The 25115-nt window shown below is 41.3% G+C and overlaps 1 long non-coding RNA gene across 4 annotated transcripts in view; it reads right to left on the bottom strand.

Moving 5' to 3' along the window:
* Window positions 1-25115, bottom strand: part of LOC102149236 (uncharacterized) — a 51704-nt gene that overhangs the window by 7427 nt on the left and 19162 nt on the right. Inside the window, exons 2-4 of one of the 4 annotated variants that reach the window (XR_011431145.1) lie at window positions 14763-16225; window positions 12315-12441; window positions 11795-11928 (exon numbers count right to left, since the gene is read on the bottom strand). This is a non-coding gene — a long non-coding RNA (uncharacterized lncRNA). Of the gene's footprint in view, window positions 1-11794; window positions 11929-12314; window positions 12442-14395; window positions 16226-25115 lie in introns of those variants that run through there. The other 3 variants (XR_011431146.1, XR_011431147.1, XR_002803357.2) reach the window with 3 other exon arrangements.

Below are 25115 nucleotides of genomic sequence, written 5' to 3'. Positions count from 1 at the left end.
GCACATGTGGCTACACGTCGTGGTTCCAGGCAGCTCTCCCTGCCCGCTGGCAGGAAAGCCCTGAAGCTTCCTCCCTTCTGACTAACCAGGAACCCTGGGACTCACAACCAGAGGAGGGTGGGTCTGGATTTTCCCCCACATGAGAGAGGACCATCATGACCAGTGCTTAGCCGATTGGTGCCACAGCAGTGCTGGTCAACCACGGTCCCCATTACTCAGCCCTACTGTGTACTCTGACCCCCGACACGGCCACTCTTGGGGATAAGTTCTTTTGGTCCCCACTTCAGGCCTTGCAGGAGCACTGATCAAGTCTACTTCCAGCAGACACATATAAGAAACAATAGTTTCAAGACAATGGACCTCAGCAATGAAGGAACACGGTTCCTGACAAGCAGAAAACCAAAAGGGTGAGCCCCACCATTGCCCCGGCTCACTGCCTCAAGAGAGTTTCCATGCAGCAAGTGGGGGGACCCCAGGCGGGGTGCGGCAGTCTCCCGATGGAGGAGATGGAGCTGTGAGCCCAGAGAGCAAAAGGCAGCCGGGGTGCAACAGCACAGGGTTCTGAGAGAGAGAAAGCACAGAGAGAGAACCACCCAGTCAGAGGGGACCCTGAGCATTGAGCACACAACTTAGTGGAGTCAGTGTGGGAAAAAGCTTCCTGGGACTGGAAAAGACAGCTCAAAAGAATTAGAGAACAGCGCCAGCCCTCACACAAGGCCAAGAATAATGCCTGTTCCTACTCGCCTGACACAAGAACGCTCATAACTCACGGGGCACTGGGCAGAATGCTCAGGGAGGTGGTGCCTCCGTAGTGGGGAACAATGAGCCCTCGACTGACGGTGGCTCTGGACCCACCTGACAAATCATGAAAGCAAGACCTGAAAGGACTGAACTTCGATAAGTCTCTGCGTCCAGAAGACGGTCAGGAATATATATAGGAAAATACATACAGCACCCAGTGAGGTAAAATTCACAATCTCTGACATTGAATCAAAACTATCTGGCATACAAAGATGCAAGGAAACAAGATCTTACAGGAGAAGATTAATCACTCAATCAAAAATGACCCATAACTGTCACACGTGTTGAAATTAGTAGACAAAGATAGTAAAACAGTAATTCTAACTGTATTCTATACATTTAAAAAGGTAGGTAGAGACACGTGAAGATGTTAAAAACACCCAGGTGAATTATTAGGGATGAAAACTGCAATTGTGAGATGAAGAAGTACCTTGGAATAGATTAACATCAGATTAGAAATTGAAGAAGAAAAGATTAGTGAACATGAAGACAGAGCAACAAAAACTATCCAAAATGAAACTCAGATACAAAAGGTTTTGAAAGAATAGAGCATCAATAAGCTGTTGAGAAACTTCAAGAAGTTTAATTTATATGGAAGTGGGTATCCCCAAGGCACTGAGAAGGACAGAAATCGTGTGAATAAATAATGCCTGAAAAATTTCCAATTTTGTTAATACGTATAAAAATTCACAAATCCAGGAAGTTCGATGAGACTTGAGCACAAGAAACACAAAGAAAACTGCATCAATGCACATCTTAATCCAATTTCTCAAAACCAGCGATAAAAAGAAAACACTAAACAAAGCCAGAGAGAAGAAGGCAGCTGATGCACGTAGGAGCAACACAGGGTGACAGCAGATTCCCTGCGGGAGGCCACGACGGGTGACAGCAGATCCCCCGCGGGAGGCCACGACGGGTGACAGCAGATCCCCCGCGGGAGGCCATGATGGGTGACAGCAGATTCCCGCGGGAGGCCACGACGGGTGACAGCAGATCCCCCGCGGGAGGCCACGACGGGTGACAGCAGATCCCCCGCGGGAGGCCACGACGGGTGACAGCAGATCCCCCGTGGGAGGCCACGACGGGTGACAGCAGATCCCCCGTGGGAGGCCACGACGGGTGACAGCAGATCCCCCGCGGGAGGCCATGATGGGTGACAGCAGATTCCCGCAGGAGGCCATGATGGGTGACAGCAGATTCCCGCGGGAGGCCATGATGGGTGACAGCAGATTCCCCACAGGAGGCCACGACGGGTGACAGCATATCCCCCGCGGGAGGCCACGTGGGGAGACAGTAGATCCCCTGTGGGAGGCCACGTGGGGAGACAGCAGATCCCCCGCGGGAGGCCAAGCAGGTGAAGAGCAGACGGAGCCACGGCTTAAAGCAGGGAGAGAACAGCGTAGGTCCAGACCCGTATGCCAAGGACAATAGCTTTCAAAACCAGAGTCGAGACTTCTGGTTTCCAGTCTGCCATGCAAGGAGCTTGGAAGTTGTCACTCCATCCTAACAACAAGTAAAAAGCTGAAAAAATTGCAAATTAACAACTCTTCTTCGGTCTCTCAAGGAAGAGAGGTTGCAGGGCAAACCACTGCCCCCAAAACTGAAGAGAGAGACAGGCAGATAAAGAGAAGCACAACTTACCAGACTGACAGCATTGTGGGAACCAGTGCTGGGCGGGAAAACCTAAACTCTAATTGGCAAATTGATGGAGGCTCAGTAACCCTCAGACAAGTCTGAGAGTTAAAAACTGTGAGGGACCCAGTCATCAGGACGCAGGGGTGACACATGTTTGCGAGTTTTACCTTCAGGAGCCCTACCGGGTTCTCATGGTGAAGGTTTGAGAAAAACCCCTCGTGCTGCCAGCAGAGGGAGAGGAAAAGGATCAATTGTGAAAACTTCCAGAGCATTCTGTTTTTCTTAACAAGACCATCCCTCAGGGGAAACTAGTTAACCAGAGCCTTACCTACAGGAATTTTATCAGAACCTAACCAACCTGGGAGAAGGGAAATACCAACTCCAGCTCCCTCCAGCCCTCCTGTCCCACCCACGAGAGAGAAATTCCTAGAGGCACTTATGAGGCCACAGCCCCGGTGCACAGGCGCACTAGAGACCCAGGTCTAATGAGGACTCTTGAGCACTTCCCAGCCCCACACCTCACCACCACATCACTAAAGCCCTAATTACAGCTGTCCCTTTACCTGGTACGTTGTGTCTGGCTTGCAGTAAAAAACAAGAAGGCATGCTAAAGGGAAAAATAGTTTGAAGAGGAAGACAGCACCAGATCCAGGCTCAGATATGGCAGAGAGGCTGGAATCGTCAGACCAGGAACTTAAAACAACTATGATTCCAACACTAAGGGCTCTAATGGAGAAAGCAGACAGCAGGCAAGAGCAGACAGGCAATGCAAGCAGTGAGATGGAAACGCTACGAAAGAATCAAAAAGAAATGCCAGAAATAAAGAAAACACACAGATACGAAGGATGCCTTTGACAGGCTCCTTAGTAGACTGGACACTGCCAAGGAAAGGATTACTGAGGGGAGGATATCAATAGAAATTTCTCAAACTGAAAAGGAAAGAGAAAAATCAGGAAAAAAAGGAACGGAATATCTAAGAAATGTGGGACCTTTATAAAAGGCCTGATGTGTGTAAAGGGAGCATCAGTAGAAGAGAGAGAAAAAGGAACATGCGAAATATTAGAAGAAATAGTGGCTGTGAATTTTCAAAAATAAATGACAACAACCTGCAGATCCAGGAGACTCAGGAAACACCAAGCAGGATAAATAGCAAAAACCCTGCACATAGGCATCACATTCAAACTATCAGAAATCAAAGAAACAGAGAAATCAGGAAAGAATTCAGAGGGGAAAGCACCTTAGCTACAGAGGGACAAGGATGTGAGTACAACAGACCTCTCTTCAGAAACCACGCAACCAAGGAGTGGACGGAATGTTAATGAGTCGAAACCAGAATTCTGTATCCTGTGAAATTATCCTTCAAAAGTAAAGGAGAAATAAGGACTTTCACAGAAAAACAAATGTTGAAGAGATTCGTTGCTGGCACACCAGCCTTGCAAGTACAGCAAAAGGAATTTTGTCAAACTGAAGGAAAGTGATACATGTCACCCCGAAGAAGAGCCACCCCCTTCCAGGAAACCTGGATTGAACAGGGAAAAACTGAGTCCACCGAAATCATGAAACTTGAGGCCTTCCAGTTCCACTGATTTCTCCTGAGTTGTTATGACTGGACTCTAGTCTCTCAGTTGTTGCTTTTGGGGAGACTCCTCAGTCCTGTGCCCCTGCCCCCTGGCATTGACCCGACACAGGGACAGAGGGAGCCTCAGAGCAGGGAGATTCCTGGGACCTTTGTAGTAGGACCAGGCTTCCGTGACTCAGGAGAATGAGCCTCACTCAGAGACGGGGCCCCCCTCATGCCTGACACACTCAGGGGAGAAGGGAAATGTCAGAGCTCTAGATGACCCTCTAGGTGTGCTGTAGGGTCAGGTGGGCAGAGCGGTTCAAGCTCCAGTCTGCTGTCAGCCCGTCTCACTTCTCCAGGGCACTCTGTAATAATATCATTTCTATCTGTGCAAAAGCAGAGTAAAGGTAGGTCACACTGGTTTCTAGAACCCAGCTGGCATTCTGTCCCCCAGCCATCTTGGTCAGCCCTGGTTGCCAGGCACTTGTTTGCATTGGAGACAGATCCCTCCATGGAGTTTCATGTGGTCAGTTGGGGCCCACAGGACACTGGCAATTGGAGGCAGAGCTGTGAGGCCCTTTGCAGACATGGAGGGCTGGCTGGTGGCCACTGAAATGGCTCCCTAGCTGGTCCTGGAGCAGCTGGGAGCTAACCTGCCTGTGATGAATGAAAGCTTGAGACACGTGCCAGGAGTCTCTGGGCTTCCCTGGGAGATCTTGGTATGTACTTCTGTGGTGGTGTGGATAGTGAGGAGTCGACATAGTTTAAGACGAGGAAAAGAGCTGCCCAGAAGGTGTTCTGCCTGGAGGAGCCTATGGGAAAGGCGTAGAGGAGACTGGACCAGTGACACAACCAGCGAAGCCTCATGTCGCCTGTCGGGGAGGCCAGCCCTCCACATTACAAACCTTCTCTCTGGCTATGCTGAATGGAAGTCTGAGCTGGTCTTCACTTGAGCATACTGTAGAATTTCTAAAAGAAACATGGAAAAGCCAGCCTCCTAAACTCTGCAGCTTAGAAGCATGACGGGATGATGGAGAACGACCTGGGAAGGAAATAACAGACGGTTCGAATGATAGCACTGACCTTCAGGAAAGTCCAGAACTACTCTGCTCGCCCAAGAAACTGCGAGATGGAAGCAGAGAGCACAGGAAAATACGGAGGGGAGAGAAAGGGTGGAACTCCGAATGGCAAATGCAACAGGCCTGAGAAAGCCAGGAAGCCGATGGATGGCCCTGGGCCCAACCAGGTTGAAGGTGATCCACGCACCTGAGCTCGTCAGGGGCGACAGGGCTGACGGCGACTCGGAGGAGAGAGGGAGGCAAGCAGAAAGCAGTGACCACCGTCCGCGTCAGAAGTCGATCAGAGGGTGTCACTGATGGTGGTAACTTTCATGGGCCCTGCAGCAGTCCTGCTGGGGACAGAGAAGAACTATCCAGACGACTGTTGGAGGAAATCAGAAGACCGATGAGCTTACGAGACCAATAACGAGTCTCCCAACCGAGGAAGCATCTTTTCGGTTTGAAAATTCGCAGCTTGAAAGTGAGACTCAGAAGCTCCAAAGGAAGCTTCAAATACACCTGAATTATGTGAAGAATGTGTCCTGCAACTTGAGAAAAAAATCCCCTGAGGAGGAAACACTGCTTAGAAATCGAGAAGAAACTTCCCGAAGCGAGCAGGAGCCTGAGGTCCACCCGTCAGACCTGCACCATCTCCAAGAAGACGGCTGGAGACTGGGAGAGGGTCGGAGAGAACACTGCCTCCCATCAAAAGGAATCCTCTTGGGGCCGGCTGCTGGTGTAGTGGTTAAGTTCGTGTGCTGAAAACAGCACTATTCACAATAGCCAAGACATGGAAACAATCCAAGTGCCCATCGACTGATGATTGCATAAAGAAGATGTGGTATATATATAACAGAATACTACTCAGCCAGAGAAAAGGACAAAATTACCCCATTTGCAACAACATGGAAGGACCTGAAGGGAATTACGCTAAGCAAAGTAAGCCAGACTAAGAAAGACAAACACCAGATTTCACTCATATGTGGACTATGAACAAACCCACAGACAAAGAGAGCAGTTCAGTGGTTAGCAGGCGAAGGGGGATGGGGGTGGGCACAGGGGGTGAAGGGGAGCACCTATGTGGTGACAGTCAAGAAATAATGTACAACTGAAATCTCACATTGATGTAAACTATTATGAACTCAATAAAAAAAAAAACACTAAAAAAATCCTCAAAAAGCCTGACATCAGGGGCCGGCCCCATGGCCGAGTGGTTAGGTTCGTGCACTCCGCTGTGGTGGCTCAGGGTTTTGCCGGTTTGGATCCTGGGCGTGGACATGGCACCACTCATCAGGCCATGCTGAGGTGGCATCCCATATGCCACAACTAGAAGGACCTACAACTGAAAATATACAACTACGTACTCGGGGGATTTGGGGAGAAAAAGAAGAAAAAAAGAGAAGATTGGCAACAGTTGTTAGCTCAGGTGCCAATCTTAGGGAAAAAAAAGAGAGAAAGAACACATTCAGAAATCTACTATATTCATTTCTTAGTAGAATTTCTTTACAAAAGTTCCAACATTAACAGGAATGCAAACCTTAGAAAAAATGCATTTCCTTTGACCCAGGAATTCCATTTTAGAATTGTGTTCTAAAAAATCAGACCAGGGAATAATATTATAAATATACACATATTTACCACTAAATATTTTATAATAAAAAATGGAAAACAACCACTTACATGTCCCATATTCAGAGGTACATTAAATACTGCTTCGTATATCACCATACAATGTAGCTGCTTAAAAATTATGATCTAGATGTATAATTTTGACATGGAGTTTTTTTCCAAAATTTTATTATGTTGAAAAAATCACCTTATAAAACAGTGCACATAGCACGTGCTCGCGTGTGCACGGGTGTGCATGTACCATGGTTTTCAGTGACTGATCTAGATGATTAACTGACCAGCATCTAGCTGCCACATTAAAACTCTGCCCAGATGGACTTGGGGGAAGCTGCCTCACCTTTCGTTCACACCCAAGGCCATCACTGTCATCCACTGAGTGCCCATTCCAGGTGGGCCCGCATCAGCTCTGTGTGGTAGGCACTTTGACCCCTCCTGTGTCCCCTTCAGGACATAAGCCTGAAGACCAGAAGGAACCAGGCACAGCCGAAGGAAGAGTACTAAGACTTTCATTTTCAGTATGCAGATTTAATGTTAATAATTTCTTTCTATTTTTTCTCTTTTAAGCTCAGAGCCTCACCTCTCAGCTGTGTCCGGTGGCCCTGTGTCTGGAGCCGCTACTTTTCAATGTCTACAGAAAATAAATCTACAGTCTCTCGCTTCGGGCAAGGGAAGAGGTGATCTCTGATGGCCTGTGTCGGGGGAGGGGTCAGGGCACCAGCCCCTGCTTGGGACTCTCAGCCGGCGCCGGGTTTCAGCCCCGGTGCTCTGTCTGCAGCGTTTGGGGCCTCGGTCCTGTGAGCACGCAGCTCTGCGAGGCCGCAGCTGTCTCCCCGACGGCTGCGCTGCAGCAAGCTCCTTAGCTTCCTCCACTCCGCTGAGCCAGTGCCTCTGCTCTGTGCGCTCCTCCAAAACAACGCTGATCTGCCGATGCTTCCCATTTTCTTTATAGTCGTAGATTTAATATAGTTTTTACTCTGTTCCTCTAATTTTAGTGATGTCTCAGGAGGAAGAGGAGACGAAAATGTTTACTCTGTCTGGAATTTGAAAGAACTCGGTCAAAGAGTCTTTGTATACAGTCTGCTTTTGATTTTTTGGTTAGAAAAAGTAATAATTGTAGTATTCATTAATAAAGTTGTCTACATGTTCCAATGTAATTTGCAAAATATCCTATGATTATATTCAGTACAATATACAAAAACCAACACACTATGAAATGTTTTATTTCAGCACAGTTATTTGATCATTACACATTTTTGAAAGGCAGATATGAACAATATCAAGATAACTATTGGAACTGATTATTTTCCCCTTATGATTGATACAATTTGGTTGATAGCAATCTTTCTGGGAAAATTTTTCTGACATTTAAAAAACATAAACTAAAATTCTTAGATTTGTCTTATGCAAAATAAACATTTATTATTTCTGTTTATATTCTTTACTATTTTATTTATATTTAGTAATTAAATAATTTTTGTACTTCTCAGGATTCTTTAGAAAACAGAGGGCACACTCTTCTGGGATTTAGAAGAGAATTTCATGCAGGGCTTCTTTACTAAGGTGTGGGCAGGACTAGGGGGACCAATAAAGGATGTTGAGGGATCCGGGGACTAGCGCGAGTGGGAAGCTGTTAATAAACTAGGCCTGAAAGGGCAAGGGCAGAAATGGTGTTATTGATCAGGGAGTGGGGGAGCTGTCCGGGGAGGGAGCTATTATCTCAGTGGGATTCAGGCCCGGCCAGGCAGGGAGGCAGTGGAGGTTTAAGTACCCTGGCATCTCTCTCCTTCTGCTCTCTGGCCTTCGTCCATTGACCTAACCCAACCAGAAGCATACAAAGCAGGAAAGCCATGTGATGCCATCCTCAGGAGTCAGCCTGATGCACTGAGCTAGGCAGCGAAGAACAGAGAATGAATGGAGCAAAGAGAGGCAAAAGCAGCACAGTTAACTACGTTACAATATAAAACTGTTTGTGTGGACTTAATTTGGAGAAAAAAGAAAGATCTCAAATAAACAATCTAATTTTCCACTTCAAAGAAAGAACAAAATAAGCTCAAGGTTAGTAATAAGAAGGAAGTAAAGACCAGAGCAAAAATAAATGAAATAGAGACAAAAAGACAATAGAAAAGATGAATAGAACAAAGAGCTGTCTTTTTATTTTATTTTTTTGCTGAGGAAGATTCGGCCTGAGCTAACAGCTGTTGCCAATCCTCCTCTTTTTGCTTGATGAAGATTCGCCTTGAGCTAACATCCATGCCAGTCTTCCCCTATTTTGTATGTGGGTCGCTGCCACAGTATGGCCCCCAACAAGTGGTGTAGGTCTATGCCTGGGAACCAAACATGGGCTGCCGAAGCAGAGCATGCCAAACTTAACCACTAGGCTGTGGGGCCAGCCCCTAAGAGCTGTCTTTTTAAAAGATAAATAAAATTGACAAACTTTTACCTAGACTAAGAAAAAAGAGACAAGACTCAAATAAATAAAATCAGAAATGAGAGGAGACATTACAACTGATGACACAGAAATACAAAGGACTGTAAGAGAATACTATGAACAGTTATACACCAACGAATTAGATAACATAGAAGATTAACCTAGAAATGGATACATTCCTAGAAATATGCAGTCTATAAAGACTGAGTCATGAAGAAATAGAAAATCTGAACAGACCAATGATAAGTAAGGAGGTTGCATTGAATCAAAAACCTCCCAACAAAGAAAAATCCAGGACCAGATGGCTTCACTCGTGAATTCTACCAAAAATTTAAAGAAAAATTAACAGCAATCCTTCTCAAACTCTTCCCAAAAATTGAAGAGGGAACACTTCCAAATTCATTTTATGAGGCCAGCATTACCCTGATCCCAAAGCCAGACAAGAACACTACAAGAAAGAAAATTATGGGCCAGTATCTCTGATAAACATAGATGCAAAAATTCTCAATGACATACTAGCAAACCAAATCCAACATCACATTAAAAGGATCATACACCATGATCAAGTGGGATTTAACCCTGGGATGCAAGGATGGTTCAACATATGCAGATCAATAAATATGATACCCTATATTAACAAAATAAAGGATAAAAATCATATGATAATCTCAATAGATGCAGAAGCAGCATTTGACAAAAATCAACATCCTTTAATGATAAAATCTCTCAACAAATTAGGTATAGGTGGAATGTACCTCAGCATAATAAAGGCCATATATGATAAGCCCACAGCTAACGTTATACTCAATGGTGAAAAGCTAAAAGCTTTTCCTCTAGAAACATGACAAGAATGTCTACTCTTGCCACTTCTATTCAATATAGTACTAGAAATTCTAGCCAGAGCAGTTAGACAAGAAAACGAAATAAAAGACTTTCAAATCTGAAGGGAAGAAGTAAAATTGTCTGTTTGCAGATGACATGATTTTATCAATAGAAAACCCTAAAGATTCCACCAAAAGACTGTCAGAACTAATAAACAAATTCAGTAAAGTTGCAGTATACAAAATCAATATACAAAAATCAGTTGCAGGCCAGCCCTGTGGCTGAGGGGTTAAGTTTGCACACTTCGCTTCAGCGGCTCGGGGATCACTGGTTCCAATCCTGGGCGCCAAAATACACACCGCGTATTGAGCCGTGCTGTGGCAGCATCCCACACAGAAGAACTGGAAGGACTTACAACTAGGATAGACAACTATGTGCTGGGGCTTTGGGGAGGAAAAAATCAGTTACATTTTTATACACTAGCAACAAACTATTGAATGAGAAATTAAGAAAACAATCTCATTTACAATAGTGTCAAAAAGAATAAAGTACTCAGGAATAAATTTAACAAGGAGGAGAAAAATCTGTACACTGGAAACTATAAAACATTGATGAAAGAAAGTGAAGAATACACAAATAAGTGGAAAGTTATTGTGTGTTCATAGATTGGAAGAATTAATATTGTTAAAATATCCACACTACCCAAAATCAACTCTAAATGGATTAAAGACCTGAACATAAGACCTGAAACTGAAACTCCTTTCTTTATAAAGGATAAACTCCTTGACATTGTTCTTGGTAATGAGTTTTTGGACTTGACACCAAAAGCATAGTCAACAAAAGCAAAAATAAATAAGTAAGGGGGACTACATCAAACTAAAAAGCTTCTACACAGCAAAGGAAACCATCAACAAAATGAAAAGGCAGTCTGTGGAACAGGAGAAAATATTTGCAAACCACATATCCAATAAGGGGTTAATATCTAAAATACATGATCTTGAGCACCTTTTCATGTGCCTGTTGACCATTTGTATGTCTTCTTTGGAAAAATGTCTATTCACGTCCTTTGCCTTTTCTTTAATTGGTTATTTATTTATATTGTTTGCTGTTGAGTTCTATGAGTTCCTTACATATTTTGGAAAGGAACACGTGGTGGTTCTGCTTGAAAAGAACCTATATTTACATATTTGAGATTTTATAAAGGAGATAGAAATTTTAACCTCTTCATAACTGAGGTAAAATAGAAATGTTCATATTTTTCTTTAAATACTTTCTCTCTATAGTATTAGCAACAAAATTTAAGGGAAAATCCAATTCTCAAGTCTATAACAATGCTAACCTTCCCATTTGATTTTGCTGAATTCTTTGACCTTCCAATTTGAAACTTAACAATCTCTTAGCAAAATTTTAGCATTGATTTTCTCTTACTACTTATGAAAGGTAGCATTTTTAGCAAAATGCCTTAAGTGTGTTAATAAAAATTCACTTTATTATTCTTGTTATTGTCATATTTGGTGAAGCTACTTGGGGGTTAATCTTCTGGCCCCTACACTTGCAGATCTCCATAGAGCTCGGTGCGTGTTAAGTGCATGGAAGAAATTGAGAACTGGGTCTTTGGTTTATTTCTCAAATGCTCATTTGAATTGCCTTTGCTTAGTTCTCAAAGGTGCTTTCCCGGATCTCCATTCATGTGCACACTGCCGCCTCTCTCTCTCTTTGTGAATTTGGACAATCCATACCCCTACCGGCTCTTTGGTTTCCAAGGGTTCTGGTCCCTGAAGCATTGCTGCTTAGCAACAGGTTAACTGCTTCTGCCTTCCTTCGGGCTACAAAAGGGCCATCAGAACGTCCTGCACTCACCCCCGACGGCTGCAGACTCGCTTTCTCTGCTGGATCACTGACGTCAGGTTGCCCGCACCTACCCCGCGAAGGCTGCAGACCCGCTTTCCTGTGTTGGATTACTGACAGGCTGCATCATTCTGTCTGTCTTTAAACTGCAGCAAGATAGAAGATGTAGGTTTTAAAATCAACCGTTTCTTATTAAAACCTGCATACTTGTTTGGCTTGATTTTACAACAATCTTTTTGCTTAAAAGGATTCCTTAATTGAAATAAGCTAAATCTTTTTACTCTACATTTAAACCAAAGAAAATAGACATGTTTTAAGCTGATTACAAAAACTCCTCCAAAATACCTTTTCTTAGTAAAATTTGCCTCATATAAATAGTATTTTGAATAAAGAGGGTAGTGACAAGTTAACCTTCATATATATTATATGAAATTTAAATATATAGCAGAAGAAGCCAATTTGGGATTAAAACATGCAGTACTATGATACTTTGAGAAATCAAAGACATGTAAAAAACTTCTCTAAGAAATACCCAAGTTCAGTTCTGTTGAGCCAGGGAGCAAGTGAAGTGAACGTAAAGTTGGCAGTTTCCCATTTAGTTATAAAAGACCATAACATCGCGGATTCTTCACCTGCCACACAAATTGTTCTAACCATCCCTGTTGTTGGAGAAGGAGAGAAAAAAGAATGCTGAAGCCGCTTGGGAAAACATTTGATTTCCCCCCAAAATAAAATAAACTCAAACAAATTTTATAAGATTTTAAAAGTTTTAGGACCTCTCATGCTCGCCAAGATAGAGCAAACACACTACAGCCTATTTCTCCCACTCATTACAGCTGAAATTTTTGAACAAAATTATATATCAACTCCCTGCAGACTCTGGAAAGTAAATAACGGTAGGCAAATTGGGCGGCGGGGTCAAAATTTACAGAAGTGACCTGTGCAAGAGTGAGGTTCTCAGGTTATTCTCTTAACTCTTCCAGCTTTGACATGAAAGGCGCCCCAGTCACAGAACTCCCCAGCTGGCATGCGCACCAGAAACTCCAAGAAAAGCCCTCTCCTTCTGCCCAGAGGACCAGGAAAAAGGGTCCCTATGAGCCAAAGAGATTGCAGGGGGAAATCCCTGTGTGTTCTCTCTCAAAATAGAGAGAGAGAGAGAGAGACATGACATTTGATAAAGATGATACAGATACAGATGTAGACATAGGTATAGATATGAAGATGTATATAGCAGTCCCTCCTTATCCTTAGTTTCACTTTCCACAGTTTCAGTTACCCATGATCAACTGTGCTCCAAAAATATTAAATAGCAAATTCCAGAAATAAACAATTCATAAGTTTTAAATTGCACACTATTCTGAGTAGTGTGATGTCATCTCTCGCTGTCTGGCTCTGTCCTGCCCGGGACGTGAAAACACCCCTTTGTCCAGCAGATCCACACTCTATGTGCTACCTACCCGTTAGCCCATTAGTTAGGAAAAAAGACAGTGTATATAGGGTTCCCTATTATCGGTAGTTTCAGGCAACCACTGGGGGTCCTGGAATGTATGCCCCGTGGATAAGGGGGCCTGCTGTATAGATACATCTTGCTGCTTTTTCTTTCTCAGCTCTGCTCAAGGGAGACTCCAGTCCTGGTCCTATAGAAAGGCAGGATTGGCAACAAAAACTCTGAGAAGTTCCTGTAAGCCAAGCAGTGTGTGTTGGGGAACCTTAGAGAAAGTGCTGGAGAGGGGACCTGCCTCTGCACATGAACTGGCTCAAGTCGTGGGCTCAGCTGAAGCCGCACACGCATGGACAGTCCCACAGAGGTGAACAAAAGCTTTGAAACCTGAGCTGTGTTGGAACCACCACCCACGGCAGGAGAGAGAGTTGCAGTCTGAGCCTAAGGGGAGTGACTGCCTGCTTAAAATCAGTGCTCTCCACAGGATTTCAACAGGTTGCAGAATCTGACAACATAACATTCAAAATGTCCAGGATACAATACAAAATTATTGGACACCCGAGGAATCAGGGAAATATGACCTATTCATATGGGAAAAGGCAATCAATATGTGTCAAGCCAAAAATGGCCCAGTTGTTGGATCATCAGACAAAATTTGAAAGCAGCTATTATAACCATGCTCATAAGATGAATAGAAAGATAGAAGTTCTTGGCAGAGACATAGAAGCTATAAAGATTCCAAGTGGGAATTTTAGAACTGAAAAATATAATTTCTGAAATTTAAAAAAAGGTAAGGGATGGGCTTCATAGCACAATGGAAATAACAGAAGACTCCGTGACTTGAACACAGATCAATAGAAATTAACCATTCTGAGGAATGCTGAGATAAAGGACAGAACAAAATGAAGGGAGCTTCAGGAATCTGAGAGGCAACATCAAAAGGCCTAAAAAGTCATCATTGGGTCACAGAAAGGGGAGGGGGAAATGAAGTGGGAAAAAATGTTTTGGAGGAATAATTACTGAAAATTTCCTAAATTTGGTGAACAATATAAATTTACAGGTTCAAGAAATGCTGCAAAATCCAAACAAGATGCCCAGGATATTATAATCAAACTGCTGAAAATCAGAGATAAAAAACCTTGAAAGCAGCCAGGAAAAAACACCACACTCAATGCAGGGAACAACAATTTGAATTACAGATAACGGCCAAAATCGAATCAAAAATCCAGTGGGCAGAACAGAGTGAATCACTATCTTTAAAGTGTTAACAGGAAAGAACCATCAATCCAGAACTGTATATTCAGTGCAAATCTTCTTTGCAAATATTCTTTGGTAGTTCTAAAATACGTCCACAAATCCACTGACAATCCTCCCTTCAAAAGCTGGAGCCTAGTTCCCCTCCTCTTGAGAGTGAGACAGAACTAGGGATTCACGTCTAATGAGCAGCATATGGTAGAAACGACACTTTATGATTCTGAATTTTCAGTTACCAATTTAGTCGACACAGTTCCCCAACACCATGGATCAAATTTTGGTTACCTCAGTGTAGTAACTGTGAGTAATTGCATGAAGTTCTGTCTCGCTGAAACTGTGTGGGTGGCCCCACTCCACCCATCACACGTGAACAGCAGATGGCATCGTGCTCGGTGACTGATGACAGCACTTCTTGCAGAGTCTGTCGGTGACTGGGCACTGCACGCCTCTTAGCTCATGTGCACAGACAGCAAAGCATGTGGTTGCGTTGCCTCCTTGTCTCCGGTGATAAACCCACATGACAGTTTACAAAAGTGGGTCATCCAAAGAGGGCATTGGCCAACAAGGATGAAAGTGCAGTGAAGAAATGGAAGCTGGAAACAATGAGAGTGAAATTCAAAGCAAACATAAATGGGTCATCAAAGACAGAGCGACTGCACGAGCCAGACAGTCGAGACGTGCTGTCAAAGGAACCGAGTGAAGTGAATTTATCAAACAAGTGAGCAAAGTGGTTGTGACAAAAAGGACGAAGATGTCCCAGAGGAAGGGACACCGGCAAAAAAACTCCCATTAAAGGAACCTGGAGATATTTCATGACGTTAGAAGCACAAAGGAGAAAACGTTGGAAGCTGATGCAAACTTAGAAAGGAGTACGATGAGTTGTGAAGTAAGTTATACCACTTACGAAGGCAGGTGCCGTTCACATGACTCGGTGAGTTTTTCACGAAGACTGAAAACAGTTTAATCTTGTGTTACTAATGTTTTTGATTGTAATGTACAAAATAAATATTAATTTTACTATTTTGCTCATTTCCTCACACATTTATAACCGACAATATGAGTTTTTGATGTTTTGATGAAAATTTCTAAAAGTCACAGAAAATCCTAACTTTACCCAGTGGTTATTATGGCTGCAGGGCACAGTTTCAGCTGGCACGGCCATTTTTACGGTCTGTCCTGCTGTGCAAAGCAAGGACTGTCTGTTTATGCTGGGAGACCCTGTGTGCTAAAATTCTAAAGAATTCTCTGGGGCATGTTTAGTTGTGCTTCAGCAGACTTGCGCTGGTTATCCTCTGACAGCAGCCCCGTCTTTCTCTGTTGGTGGCAGTTCCAGTGTCGATTCATTTCAAACGTGCTTCTGCTCTGCCTTGCACGTGCAGCGCTCGGCACGTGTGTCTGCTCGTACACAGAATGGTGAGCCGCTTTCCAGGCCTCTCCTCTCCAGGATGACTCCCAGGCTCTCTGGTCCCCTGGGGTCTCTTTTCCTGGTGCGCTGGTTAGAAAGTCTCGGTTTCTCTCTGGTTGTTACCCGCCGACATGCCCCATGATTTTGCCAAAAGGAACTGCCCTCAGGCGAAATGAGGAGAGAAACAATAAACACGGATTCCCTCCACGTTCTTCAGAGAGGGTCGCATCCTCCTGCCTCCCCTGGCTGGAAGGACCGTTTTTCTCTCAGGGTTGAGATGACTGTGCCATCCCATTGGCTTCCGCAGGACTTCTCCATGGTTAGGGTCCACTTCAGGTTAAGGCTGAAAATAGATTAGAGAGAAAAAAAAGGGATTACTGCCAGACTCTCTGGCCCGCAGGAACCCTATTACCAGACCTTTTACGGAAAGTTCCAGCCTACTTTCCCACCAGCAGAGAGAGTTCTGGGTCCTCCACATCCTCATCAGCACTGGATAACACACTCACTCTCTTAATTTCAGGAATTCTAACAGACGTGTAGTAGGATCTCATTGCAGTTTGTTAAAAGCTTTATTGAGACATAATTCACATACAATTCACCCCAAGTGTACAATTAGGGTCTTGGTATATTACAATATTAATTTTTTTAATTGTGGCAAAATATATATCACATAAAATTTCCCATTTAGCTCTCTCTACATGTACAGTTGAGCAGCTTTAATTACATTCACAGTGTTGTGAAGCCATCACCACGATCCCGTTCCAACACTTTTCACCACCTCAAACAGAAAGTGTACCATTAAGCAATGACTCCCCGTTCTCCCCTCCCACCAGCCCTGGTAACCTCTGATCTAATTTCTGTCTCTATGAATTTGCCTATTATTCACATTTCATATAAGAGGAATTATGTAACATTTATCCTTTTGTGTCTGGCTTATTTCACTTAGCATAACGTTTTCTAGGTTCATTCAGTACTTCATTCCTTTTTATGGCTGAATGGTATTCCATTGTATTTCTATGCACCTTTTATTAATCCATTCATCTGTTGATGGACATGTATTATTTCCATCTTTTGGCTATGGTGAATAATGCTACTATGAACATTGGCATATCTGTTTCAGTTCACACTTTGAATTCCTACAGGTAAACACATAGGAGTGGAATGCTGGGTCATATGGTAATTCTACTTTTTGCTTTTTGAGGAACCAACTAACCATTTTTCATAGTGGCTGCAGCATTTTATATTCCCATCAGCAACTTATGAGAGTTCAAGCTTCTCTACATCCTCATCAACACTTGCTATTTTCCATTTTAAAAATTGTAGCCATTCTAATGTGTGTATCTCACTGTGGGTTTGAATTGCATTTCCATAAAGACTAATGATGTTGAGCATCTTTTCATACTTATTGGCCACTTGTATGTCTTCTTTGGAGAATGTCTATTCAAATCCTTTACACAGTTTTGAATTGTGCTTGTTTTTTTTGTTATTGAGGGGTAGGAGTTCTTATATATTCTGGATATTAATCCCTTGTCAGATATACAATTTAAAAATATTTTATCCCATTCCGTGAGTTGTCTTTACACTCTCCTCACACTGTTCTTTGATGTACAAAAGTTCTTAATTTTTATGAAGTCCAGTTCATCTATTTTTTCTTTTATTGCCTATGCTTTTGGTGTCATACTTAAGAAATCATTGCCTAATTCAGAGTCATAGATTTTCACCTATGTTTTCTCCTAAGAGTTTCAGAGTTTTAATTCTTAAGTTTAGGTCTTTGACCCATTTTGAGTTAATTCTTGTATATGGTATGAGGTAGAGGGCCAACTTCATTCTTTTGCGTGTGGATATGCAGTTTTCCTAGCACCATTTGTTGGAAAGACTGTCCTTTCTTCTTTGAATGGTCTTGGGACCCTTGTCAAAAACCAATTGTCCATTTAGGTGAGATTTTATTTCTGGGTTCTCCATTCTATTCCATGGGTCTATATGTCTATGCTTATGTCAGTACCACACTGTTTTGATTACTGTAGCTTTTTACTAAGTTCTGAAATTGAGAAGTCTGTGTCTTCCAACTTTGTTCTTTTTCAAGATTGATATGATGATTTGGGGTTCCTTGAGATTCCATTTGAATTTCAGGATAAGTTTTCTATTTCTGTAAAACTTGCCGTTGGCATTTTGATACAGGTTGCATTGAATCTGTGGATCCCTTTGGGTAGTATTGTCCTCTTACTAATATTAAATCTTCCAATCCATGAACATGGCATGTCTTCTCATGTATTTAGGCTTTTTTAATCTCTTTCAGAAATGCTTCGTAGTATTTAGTATATGAGTCTTTTGCCTCCCAGGTTAAATTTATTCCTAAGTATTTTATTCTCTTTGATGTTATTTTAAATGGAATAAAAAAAATCCTTCTCAGATTGTTCATTGCAAGTATATAGACATGCAAATGATTTTTGTGCGTTGATTTTGTATTCCACAACTTTGCTGAATTCACTCATTAACTCGAACAATATTTTGGAGAATTCTTTAGGGTTTCCTATATATAAGATCATGTTGTCTGTGTAGAGAGAATTTCACTTCCTCCTTTCCAATTCAAATGCCTTTTATTTCTTTTTCTTGTCTGACTGCTCCAACTGTGACTTCCAGTACTATGTTGACTAGAAATGGTGAAAATAGGCAACTTGTCTCGTTCCTGATCTTAGAGGAAAAGCTTTCCGCCCTTCCCCATTGAGCATGATGGCAGCTGTGGGCTTGTCAAGTGGGTCTTCATTGTGTTTAGGAAGTTCCCTTTTGTTCTTAGCTGTTTTCATCAGAAAAGTATGTTGAATTTTTCTAATGCTGTTTCTGTATCAATTGTGATGACGATGTGCTTTTTTTACCCCTTCATTCTATTAACATGGTGTATTACATCGATTGATTTTTCATGTTGAATCACCCTGGAACCATTTTGGGAATAAATTCCACATGGTCGTGATGTACACTCCTTTTAATATGCTGCTGAATTCAGTTTGCTAGTAATTTATTGAGGATTTTTGCAACTATTCATAAGGGAAATTGGTCTGTAGTATTCTCTTCTTGTAGTTTCTTTTTCTAGTTTTGGTATCAGGGTAATTCTGGCTTCTTAGAATGAGTTTTAAAGTTTCCCCTTCTGTTCAACTTTCTTGAAGACTTTTAGAACAATTGGTGTTAAAGTCTTCTTTAAATGTGTGGTAGAATTCCCATTGGAGCCATCTGGTCCTGGGCTTTCTTTGTTGGGAAGCCTTTGATTACTCAAGCATTCTCCTCACTAGATGGAGGTTTATTGAGATTTTCTATTTCTTTATGATTCATTTTGGTAGACACTGTGTTTTTATAAATTTGTCCATTTCATCTAGGTTATCCAATTTGTTGGCATACAAACATTCATAGTATTCTCTTACAATTCTTTTTATTTCTGTAAAATTGATAGTAATGTTCCTACTGTCATTTCTGATTTTAGTAATTTTAATCTGTCTTTTTTTCTTTCAGTCTTTGTCAATTTTGTCAATCTTTTTGAGAAACAACTTTTGGTTTTATTGATTTTCTCTATTGTTTTTCTACTTTCTATTTTATCTGTCTCTGCTCTAACATTTGTTATTCACTTCATTGTGCTAGCTTTAGGTTTAGTTTGCTATTCTATTTCTAGTTTCTCAAGGTGCACAGCTAGGTTATTGATTTGAGATCTTTCTCTCTCTTTCTTTCTTTTTAAAGATCGGCACCTGAGCTAACAACTGTTGCCAATCTTCTTTTTTTTCTGCTTTTTCTCCCCAAATTCCCCCAGTACATAGTTGTATATTCTAGTTGTGGGTCCTTCTAGTTGTGGCACGTGGGACACTGCCTCAGCGTGGCTTGATGAGTGGTGCCATGTCTGTGCCCAGGATCTGAACTGGTGAAACCCCGGGCCACTGAAGTGGAGTGCGGGAACTTAACCACTCGGCCACGGGGCCAGCCCCTCTTTCTCCTTTTTTAACATATGTATTTACAACCATAAATCTCTATTTTGGCACTGCTCTCACTGCATCCCATGAGTTTTTGTAGATTGTTGTTATTTTCATTTATCTCAAGGACTGTCTACTTTCCTTGTGATTCTTCTTTGACCCACTGTTTGTGTTAGAGTATGCTGTTGAATTTCCACATGTGTGAATTTTCTAGTTTACCTCTGTTACTTATTTCTAATGTTATTCTGCTGTGATCAGAAAAGATAGTTTGCATGATTTCAGTCTTTTTAAATTTATGAAGACTTGTTCTGGGGCCTAAGATATGGTCTATCCTGGAGAATGTTCCACGTGCACTCGAGAAGAACGTGTGCTCTGCTGTTGCTGGGCGGCGTGCTCTGCGTATGTCTGTTAGGGCTAAGTGGTTCAGAGTGTCCTACAAGTCCTACAGTCTTACTGATCTTCTGCCTGGTTTTTCTGTGCATTATTAAAAGTGGTGTATTGAAGTCTCCAACTATTATTAAACAACTGCCTATTTCTCTCTCAATCTGTTAGTTTTTACTTCATATATTTTGGAGCTTCTTTCATATATGAAGTAGCACAACATTGCTTGAAGGTAGATTGACTTGAGTTAAACATGTACACCATAACCCTGAAGCAACCACTAAAAGAATGAAGAATAATGACTACTAAAACAACAAAGGAGATTAAATAGAACCATACAAAATACTTGATTGATCCAAATGAAGATTAAAAAAAGAAGAAGGGAATAAAGAACATATGGGACAAGTAGAAAACATATAAGATGATGGTAGATTTCTAATGTTTGTAATTGTCACATCTCCTTGTTTTATTGAATCTTTTATCAATATATAATGTCCTTTTTCTGTCTCTTGTAACTTTTTTTAGTTTAAAGTCTATTTTCCCTGACAATCATATAGTCACTTCAGTTACTATTTGTATGGGATATCTTTTTCCTTCCTTTTACGTTAAACATATTTCTGTCCTCATATCTAAAAATGAATATCTTGGGGCCGGTCCCATGGCCAAGTGGTTAAGTTCCCACGCTCTGCTTTGGTAGCCCAGGGTTTCATCAGTTTGGATCCTGGGTGCGGACAAGTCACCGCTCATCAATTCATGCTCAGGCAGCATCTCACACAGCACAACCAGAAGGACCTACAACTAGAATATACAACTATGTATGTACTGGGGGTCTTTGGGGAGAAGATGAACGGGGCAAAAAGAAAGAAGATTGGCAACAGATGTTAGTTCAGGTGCCAATCTTCAAATAAATAAATAAATAAAATGACTATCTTGTGGACAGAATATAGATGGATCCTGTTTTTAAAAAAAATCTAATCTTCACAGTCTGTATTTTAATAGGTAAGATTAATCCTTTTACATTTAATGTGGTCACTGATAAAAGATTTACTTCTGCCATTTAACTATTTGTTTTCTGGGTTTTGTACCTCAATTTTCCATTACTAATTTTTTGGGGGAGTCACAATTAACACCTTATAACAACCTAGTTTGACTAACACATAATTAGTTTCAATAGTTTACAAACACTGCCACTATACACCTCCATTTCTCCCCCTTGGGGTTTCTAACGTCACAGATTATCTCCTTCTATATTGTAGTCTCCTTAACATGAATTTATACCTATTGCTTTATGTACTTGCCATTTAATTTATATAGGAAAAGAAATTGCAAATCAAACAAAAAGTACAATAATATTGGATTTTATGTTTACATACGATGTTGCCTTAACTAGTGTTTGTTATTTTTCTAAGGGCTGTGAGCTACTGTCTAGTGTCCTTTCATTTCCGCCTGAAGGATTCCCTTTAGCATTTCCTGTAGGCAGATATATTATAATGAAATTTCTCAGCCTTTGTTTATCTGGGATTGTCTTAATTTTTCTTTCATTCTTGAAGGATAGTTTTGCCAAATACAGAATTCTTAGTTGATGAGTTTATTTCTTTCAGAACTTTAAGCATGTGATTCCACTACCTTCTGGCCTCCATGGTTTCTGGAGAGAAACCAGCTGTTAATCCTATTGAAGATCCTTTCTACATGCTGAGTCACTTTCCTCCTAGTGTTTTCAAGATCCTCTCCTTGTCTTTGGGTTTTGACAATTTGATGATAATGTGTCTTGGTGTAGATCTCTATGAGTTTATTCAGCTTGGAATTGGTTGCGTTTCTCAGATGTGTATATTCATGTCTTTCATCAGATTTGTTACGTTTTTGGCCACAATTTCTTCAGATATGTTTTCCTGCTCCTCTCTCAATCTCTTCTTCTGGGATTCCCATAATGCATATGATGGTTCATTTGATGGTATCTCATAGGTCCTTCAGGCTTTGTTCATTTTTCTTCATTCTTTTTTCTTTTTGTTCCTCTGATTTTATTATTTCCATTGTCCTTATCTTCAACTTTTTCCTACCTGTTCAAACCTGATGTTGATCACTCTAGAGAGTCTATCATTTCAGTTATTGTACTTTCCAGCCCCAGAATTTTTATTCAGTTCCTTTTATAATTTCTATCTCATTACTGTTCATCTTTATTTGTGTTCTCATTATGTACAGACATTGTTTTCCTGATTTCCTTTAGTTCTTTGTCCATGATTTCCTTTGACTCATTTAATATATTTAAGAAAGTTTATTTAATGCCTTCGACTAATAATGTAAATGTCTGAGCTTCCTCAAGAATGGTTTCTGTCAAATTCTTTTGTTCCTATGGAGGGGCTACACTTTACTGTTGCTTTGTTTTCTAATTTTTTGTTTATAACTGGACATTTTGAGTTGCAATAACTCAAACTATAATTCTGTGGGGATTCTGTAATTATCTAATTCTCCCCCTCATCAGGGATTGTTGGATTTTGCTTGTTGAAGGCTGAAGCCATGCAACTGTAACTTTTCCAAACTATTTTTGGGAAGCATGTAATCCTTGTTGTACGTGGTCACTAAAGTTTCTGTTCCATTGTCTTTGCAGTCAACCAATGAGCTGACAAAGATTTCCTTAAATATGTGGCTCCCAAAAGTGGAAAAAATAGGTATTGTCTCTTTAAATTCTCACCTAGTCAGGAAACCACTTCAGCCCTCTGAGGTTGAAACAAGGCTAACTTCTGTGTCAGTCCCTTGGTGATCAAAACCAGCGATCTACAATCAAAGCTCATGATCCCAATTTCTGGAGGACAAGGTCCTTATTCCCCACCCTGCCTCCAGCAAGCTACTCTAGGAACTGGGCTGCTGCTTGTTGGGGTACTGGGGCATGAGGGATGGTAACCACCACTATGCAATGGCTTAAATTCACCAAGATTTAATGCAATTTACCAGCAAGCGTTCCCGGGATGCCCCAAGAGTTCTATTAGGCCAGAGTCTCAGAATAGTTGCTCAGACAGCTCCTGCCAGCTCAGATGTTGTTCCTGAGGTGAAATGGATTCCTGGAGCTTTTTACTCTACCGTCTTTCCTGTTATCACTTCACTGTGGTTTTAATTTGCATTTCTCCAACAACTAATAATGTTGAGCATCTTTTTATGTGCTTATCTGGCATTTGCATATTTTCTTTGGTGATAAGTCTGGTCAAGCTATTTGTCCAAATTATACATTGGGGTTTTTTTCTTACTGAGTTTTGAGAGTTTATTATATATTATGAATACAAGTCCTTTATCACATACACGATTTGCAAATATTTTCTACCACTGTAACTTGTCTTTTCATTATCTTAACAGTATGTTCGTTCCTAATAGCTCAAATGCTTAATTTTGAAGAAGTTCAACTTTTCAATTTTTCTTTTATGGATCATTCCATTGACACAATTTAAAAATCTTTCACTAACCAAAGATCACAAAGACATCTTACAGTTCTAGGTTGTACATTTAGGTCTAAAAACTATTTTGAGTTAATTTTTGTACATCCTGTGAGGTATGGATCAAATTTATTTGTTTTACTGGCATATGGATACCTAACTGTATAAGCACCACTTCTTGAAAAGATTATCTTTCTCCATAAATTACTTTTGCATATTTGTTCAAAATCAATCAACCCCAAAAGTGCAGGTCCATGTCTGGACTCCCTATTTTCTTACATTGATCTCTTTTTGTTGTTGTTTGTTTATTTTTTTCTTATTTATTTTACTTTTCCTTTTTCTCCCCAAAGCCCCCTGGTACATAGTTGTGTATTTTAGTTGTGAGTCCTTCTAGTTGTGACATGTGGGACACTGCCCCAGCATGGCTTGAGGAGCAGATTTGAATTGGCGAAACCCTGGGTTGGTGAGTGGAGTGTCTGAACTTAACCACTCAGCCATGGGGCTGGCCCCTAAGTCTGCCATTTTATTTTTTGTTTTTCTGTTTTATTTTCCCTGCTTTCCCGTGGGTTACTTGATAATTTTTAGATTTCTATTTTGATTTATCTAAATGCCTTTCAGTGTATCTCTTTGTATGTCTCCTTTAGGGGTTGCTCTAAGTATTACATTATGTATACGTAACTTATCATTATTTTCATGGTGTCAACATTTTACTTATTAAAGTGAAGTGTAGAAGTCTTACCTCCCTTTATGTCCCTGTACCCTCCATTGTTTATAATTGTCTTAAATATTTCCTCTCTCTATATTGAAAACTATTATTATTCTTGTTATTGTTGTTTCATCATCATACATAATTTAGAAAACTCAAGAGAAGGAGTATGTAGTGTATTTGCCCCCTCCCTTTTTACTCTTTTCACTTTTCTTCCTTCATTCTAACGTTCCATGACTTTCTTATTATTTCCTTTCTGTTTAGAGAAATTCCTTTGGTTCTTCTTTCAGAGTAGATCTGCTGGCAACAAATTCTCTTAGTTTTTCTTTGTCTGAGAATGTGTTGATTCCTCTTTCATACTTAAGTATATTGAATTCTGGGTTGACAGTTTTCTGTTTTAACATTTGAAAAATATTTTGTCACGTCCTCCTGGCCTCCACTGTCTCTAATGAGAAATACACTGTCATTCTAACTGTTTTTCCCCTATAGGTAAAATGCTATTTCTGGGGTCGGCCCAGTGGCACAGTGGTTTAGTTCGCACGTTCCACTTTGACAGCCTGGGGTTTGCCGGTTCTGATCCTGGGTGCAGACATGGCACTGCTTGGCAAGCCATGCTGTGGTAGGTGTCCCACACATAAAGTAGAGGAAGATGGGCATGGATGTGAGCTCAGGGCCAGTCTTCCTCAGCAAAAAGTGGAGGACTGGCAGCAGATGTTAGCTCAGGGCTAATCTTCCTCAAAAGAAAAAAAGTCATTTCTTTCTCACTGCTTTCAA

The sequence above is a fragment of the Equus caballus genome, chromosome 23 (genome assembly GCF_041296265.1).
Source record: "Equus caballus isolate H_3958 breed thoroughbred chromosome 23, TB-T2T, whole genome shotgun sequence".
In the NCBI taxonomy this organism is placed as follows: domain Eukaryota; kingdom Metazoa; phylum Chordata; class Mammalia; order Perissodactyla; family Equidae; genus Equus; species Equus caballus.
Note: the sequence above shows the minus strand (reverse complement) of the source record. Positions and strands in the feature narration are given on the sequence as shown.